We start from the raw sequence: 6,039 nt of genomic DNA on the forward strand, positions 1-6,039 counted from the left end.
CACTAGTCTTACTGACGTCTTTGTGTGGTGCAGTGGCTGGGATCCCACTGCATTTACATGGCAACCAGGAAATCAGTCATTCAGAGTTGCCATGGTAACCAGAGGTGGGGAGGGGGGCAGGGAGAAGTCCATTTTATCACAGTAGGCTGGTGTCCCTTCCAGGAAGCCTACAGAATTTTTAGAAAGGGGTCATTATGAACACAAGAACAACAACAACAACGACGACAACAACAACAAAATGCCAGTTGGCGTTAGGACAACCATGCTCCGGCATCACAAAGCTCTTTGTAGTAGAGGAGGGTGCCAGTGAGCAGGTGACAAACATTACAAGGAGATAAAGGGCGTTGCCTTCTCCCCTCAGAGCACAGGGTGTTGACTTGGTCTAGCAGGTCTGTTCAGGGAAGTCCCTAAGCACAAGCTCCACACTGAATTGCCCGATTCTCTCTCAAGTTTCAGGTCTGCAAAGGAAAGGCAGGTAACTGAGGTGTAAGCAGGGGGATTGTCTTGTTTGGGTTGGGGCACAGTTCTACTTTTATGGTAAGAAGAACCCTGAACTGCAGAAGTGGAGCAAAGGGTGCTGTCCCAAGAAAAACGGAAGTGTCTGTTAAGTCTTGTTTCCTGCCACATCTGCTTCTGGAGCTGAGGGTAGTCATATTTCAAATTTTTTTTTTTTTTTTAAAGAAAGTCATGTGAGGTTAACCAGTGAGATTATCTTTTACAGGCTTGATAATTAGGATCCCCAGCTGATAGGCAGATCATGTTTTATAACAAACTACAGGGACTCTGGTCCCCCGGAACAGACTTGGCTCCTGGATTTATTTCGTCTGACCTGTGGGGAGCCAGAACTACCCATGATTTGATCATGTTTATAGCTAAACTTGAGAATGCCCTACTTGATTTTTAAAAGTTTTCTAATGGCAGTATCCTAATAGGGAGATAGGAAAGTGCCTCTGCAAAGGTAGATCCTCTGGTTTGTAAAATGAGGGAAAAAAACCCAAAACCTCTCATCTTCCTTTCTAACAGCAGAGTGTTTGTTACTCTTTTCCTCTTCTGAAGATGAAATGATCCAACTCTTGATTTCTACCCCTCCTTCCTGCAAACTGCCCTCCTCTGCTCCCTGTGTTCATCTCAGTAAATGGCTCCAACATTCATCATTCAACTGAGAGTCTTCCTTATCCATACTTCTCTCACATTCACTTTAGCAGCTAATTCTTACAGGTCTGGTTTCAAAACAAGTCCTGAATGCAGTCTCTTCTCTCCACCTTTTTATCCATCATACCCAAGCTGTCATCATCTTTCTAGATTCTAAAAGAGCCTCTTGACTGGTCTTCTGGTTCCCATCCCGGTCACACAAGGCAAGTTAGGTCAAGCCATGCCCGCATTGAGACCGTTCCCCACCCACCCCATGGCTGTGCACAACACTCAAAATGCAGCCGTGGCCTGCTGTGGCCCCAGCCTACCCCTCCATCCTCATACCCTAACACTTCCCTATGTGTGCACTCTATTCTCTTATGCTGACCTTGTCATTCTTTGAACACATCCAGGATTCTTCTTTGGGTCTTTGCACCTGCCTTGATATTCTTTCCCCCTGCCCCCCCATGTTAGGAGGGCTCCTTTCCTCGCTTTCTTCAAGTCTCTAAATAGGCTCTCCTACAGGAAGCCTTTTTTGTTTGTTTGTTTATTTTTTAATATAATTTATTGTCAAATTGGCTAACATACAGTGTGTAAAGTGTGCTCTTGGTTTTGGGGGGTAGATTCCCCTGGTTCATGGAAGCCTTTTGATCAGCCTGGGTCTTTCATTGGAAACGAAAGTCACACAAGTTTTAGGAGATGAAAGGACTTGTTTGCTGTGTGCAGGAATAAGGAAGCCAACAGCGAGATTGAATGCCATAGCTAGTCTTAAGGGGGCAAAGGGAAAAAATAATATTGTAGGTGCACAAAGGGAGCTGCATCCTGGAGTCCCGTGGGGCTGCCCAGAACAGAATGCTGAGGCCTAAGCCACTGACCTCACTTTCTGTGGATTGGCCAAACAGAGCTGGAAACCAGAGTCCAAGAGAGTCCAGGTAATGTAGTATTGGGTACTATAGAAGTTATCAATGGTTGCACAACAAATAGCCCCAAAATACACTGGCTTGAAACAATAAACATTTGTTATCTCTTTCTTTGGGTGGGGAACTTGGAAGCAGCTTATCTTCGTGTTTCCAGTCCCAACCCTCATGTGAAATTGCAGTTAAGACATCAATTATTCGAAGGCTCATGGGGGATGAAGGATCCATATCCAAGGTGGCTCACTTACACGGCTGGTGAATTGTTGTTGGTTGTCAGCAGGAGACCTAAGATCCTCCCCATGTGGGCCTCTCCACAGGGCCGCTTGAGCATCTTCACAACATGACATCTGGCTTCCCCCAAGGGAGTGATCCAAGAGACCAGGGTGGAAGCTACAATGCCCTTTTGTGACCTAGCCTTGAAAATTCCTTGGGTCACTTCAGCTGAGTAGAGCAGTTCTGAGTCAATGTGAGAGGAGACCACACAAGGGTGTGCATACCAGGAGCCAGTAATAACTGGGGGACATCTCAGATATAGTAGAGATACCACTGAGTGCAGCACAAAGCAAAGAAGGGTGGAGGATGAATTGAAATGGCCGGGGGGGGGGGAGGATGTAGAAATCAGGGGATAGCAACCTTCTTACTTAAAGTATTGTATGCAATCCTGCCACTCCATTCCCCTTTACTCTGTTTTATGTTTCTTCATAGGACTTAATGCTACCTGACATATATTTGTGTATTAACCACATTGACCCTGAACAACACAGGAGTTAGGAGCACTGATACCCCACACAATAAAAAATCCACACATAACTCTTGACTCCCCTCAAACTTTACTAATAGCCTACTATGGACTGGAAGGCTTACCATAACATAAACAGTTGATTAACACACATTTTGTATGTTATATGTATTATATACTATATTTTCTGCAATAAAATGAACTAAAAAAAATGCCAAGAAAATTGTAAGGAAGAAGAACTATACTTGTAGTACTGTACTGTATGGGGGAAAAAAAAAACCCACGTGTAAGTGGACACGTGAAGTTTAAACCCGTGTTGTTCAAGGGTCAACTATGTTTTATTTTTTTAAATTTTTTTTAATGTTTATTTATTTTTGAGACAGAGAGAGACAGAGCATGAGTGGGGGAGGGTCAGAGAGAGAGGGAGACACAGAATCCGAAACAAGCTCCAGGCTCTGAGCTGTCAGCACAGAGCCCAACGCAGGGCTCGAACCCACGAACCGTGAGATCATGACCTGAGCCGAAGTCGGAAGCTCAACCGACTGAGCCACCCAGGCGCCCCTACTATGTTTTATTTTTTATTCTCCCACTATCGTATAAACTTCATGAGATAAGAGACTTAGTCTATTTTGTTTCCTGCTGGCACTTAGCAACCTTTCAAGAAATACTTTTGTAATTCAATGTATAAATGATACCCAATTTTAGATAAAAAATAAATGTTTTTAAATGCCCAATTCCAGTAACATCTCCACCTTTTTAAAACTAAAATCTTGGGGCGCCTGGGTGGCTCAGTCGGTTAAGCGTCTGACTTCAGCCAGGTCACGATCTCGCGGTCCGTGAGTTCGAGCCCCGCGTCGGGCTCTGTGCTGACCGCTCAGAGCCTGGAGCCTGCTTCCGATTCTGTGTCTCCCTCTCTCTCTGCCCCTCCCCCGTTCATGCTCTGTCTCTCTCTGTCTCAAAAATAAATAAACGTTAAAAAAAAAAAAACTAAAATCTTATCCCCTCTGCCCCCCCCCCCCCAAAAAAAAAAGAAAGAGCACTGCTACTCAGTGAATTAGAATTTGCCTCTGGGAGCTTTGCAAGAAACACAGTTGCCTCTTAGTCCTGTCTCCTCCTTTGGTTTGCTATTCCTTTGAGTTGTTGCTAGTGCTGTCCTGAAATTTTAAAACCAAGGTTTCACATCTCTCCTTCTTAAAAGTAAATTAAATTGTTTTCTGTTTATCTGGCTCTCCGTTGAGTTCTGTTTTCTGAGGTCTCGTTTAAAAACGGTTTTTGCGAGAAAAATAAACACTTCCTTCCTAGCTTCCCCTTTATGTCCCCCTCCTCTGTTTCTTCCTGAAATCTGGCAAGGGCACATGTGGCAATTTCTTGTCCTCCCTGGCACTTAAGAGGCTAAAGAGATTGTTGACCTCTGGTTACCCATAGGCAGAAGAGAACAGAGCAAGCAGGAAACAAAACACTTGCCTGGACCCCCCCCACCCCCCCACCCCCAGCACCAACTGGGGAGCCCATGTTCATGCCTTATCCCAACTGACTGATCATAAGAAGAAGGCAGCCTCAGGAACATCTAAACCCAAATCTAGAGTGGGTAAACCCAAATCTATCCTCTACCAGCCCTAGAAGGTGTGTGATAAATTAACACCTTCCCAGATATGAATTGGGAGAAAACTAGTCTGTTATGCTCTGAAGCAATAACTCCTTGGAGTGGAGGAGACAAGCTGGTTGTTACAGCTGGTGAGAAGACATGACTTAGTGCCATACTTACACACGAAATCTATACACAGAAGTTTTCGTTGTAATTCCTTTCGGTAATGAGCTACACCCATTCAGAATCTGTACCAGAACCAACAGCTTTAGCTCTCATCAGTACTAAACCTCATCATTTGTATATATTAGAAATACGAATAGTGAGTTTCTGTCATTCTGGTAAAGTTCACTTAACAAAGATTTAGTGAGTAGATACTGGGTTCCAGGCACCATCAAGACCCTGGCTAATCAAAATAAGCACCTAGTTATCTTCCTAGAAATGTAGGGGTAGAGAGGTGTTTTGATTTTTCTCATCTGATGATTGTCATAAATGATGGGGCTTTGAAGATTCTTCTTAGGCTATTGTTCCAGAATAAAGTGGGAGAGTCTGTCTTACTAAAAAATTAAGCAAATATATTCATTACTGTACATTTTCACTTCTTTCCTGGAATCTTATTTTTCTCTAGTGGTCCCCTTAGCTATGGGCACATACAATGTTTTTCTTTCCCTCTTGTGTATATTGTTTGAGATTATTTCTTTCACTTTCTGCAGATATCAAACCACGGATATACATATATAATCCTTAGAACATGGGGAATGCAGTCTTATGTTAGAGTGCCAAGTGTATTTATTGGGTATTGGTGGAGTTTTCTTAGTCATATTTATGCCATTAATTTTTAGTATAAATCTACCTACTTTCTAAATGTGAAAATGTGAGGTTGGGGTGTTAGGAATGTACACAGATATTTTAGTAGCAAACAAATGACTTGACTGTGGGCTGGGTGAATTCTGGTATTTTGAGCTGGGAAGGATGCAATGACAACTGATTTTGAGCGAGTAACCCATTCTTTTCGTGTGAAAACAAAGCCATAAAGGACAAGGTATAAATAGTGACAAACTTGCCTACCAACAAGATACTATAGGACTTTATTAATTTTTTTTAAAAATTGCAAATAAATCCACAAATGTTTGGCTCATAATCTTCCTCCTAAAATTAATCTGTGTCCTTTACTTGGCATGCTTCTGCCTTTATTCATACACGCGACAAATATTTATTGCACACCTACAACGTCCTGTGCACTAAGCATTGCAGAAGGTACTAGAGATATAGCACCGAGTAAGACATTACCTGGGTATTCTAGAATTCCACATACGGTAGATGATAGAGAAGGAGAAACACACAATGACACTAAAGTGTGATAAGAGCAATAGCCAGGATAAGCGAGAGGTGATTTGTGAAGGAGGAAGGATCCACCTATCCCAGTCATTTTCTTTGAGAAAACTTCACAAGTAAAAATAGTAATTTCCTGAGGAATCATATTGTTTATTTTTGCCAAGTCAATAATTTGAGATATCCAAATTTAGTATACACCACACAATTCTTCTCTGTTGAAATTTCCCTGTGTAATCATACTGAAAGAGCAGACCTAGGCCGGCCGACTAGTGACTATGTCCCCGACATGGCCGCAGAAAGAAGTTCCCGCTCAAACCTCAGACCACGCCTCC

The sequence above is a fragment of the Felis catus genome, chromosome B3 (assembly GCF_018350175.1).
Source record: "Felis catus isolate Fca126 chromosome B3, F.catus_Fca126_mat1.0, whole genome shotgun sequence".
NCBI classification, from domain to species: Eukaryota; Metazoa; Chordata; class Mammalia; order Carnivora; family Felidae; genus Felis; species Felis catus.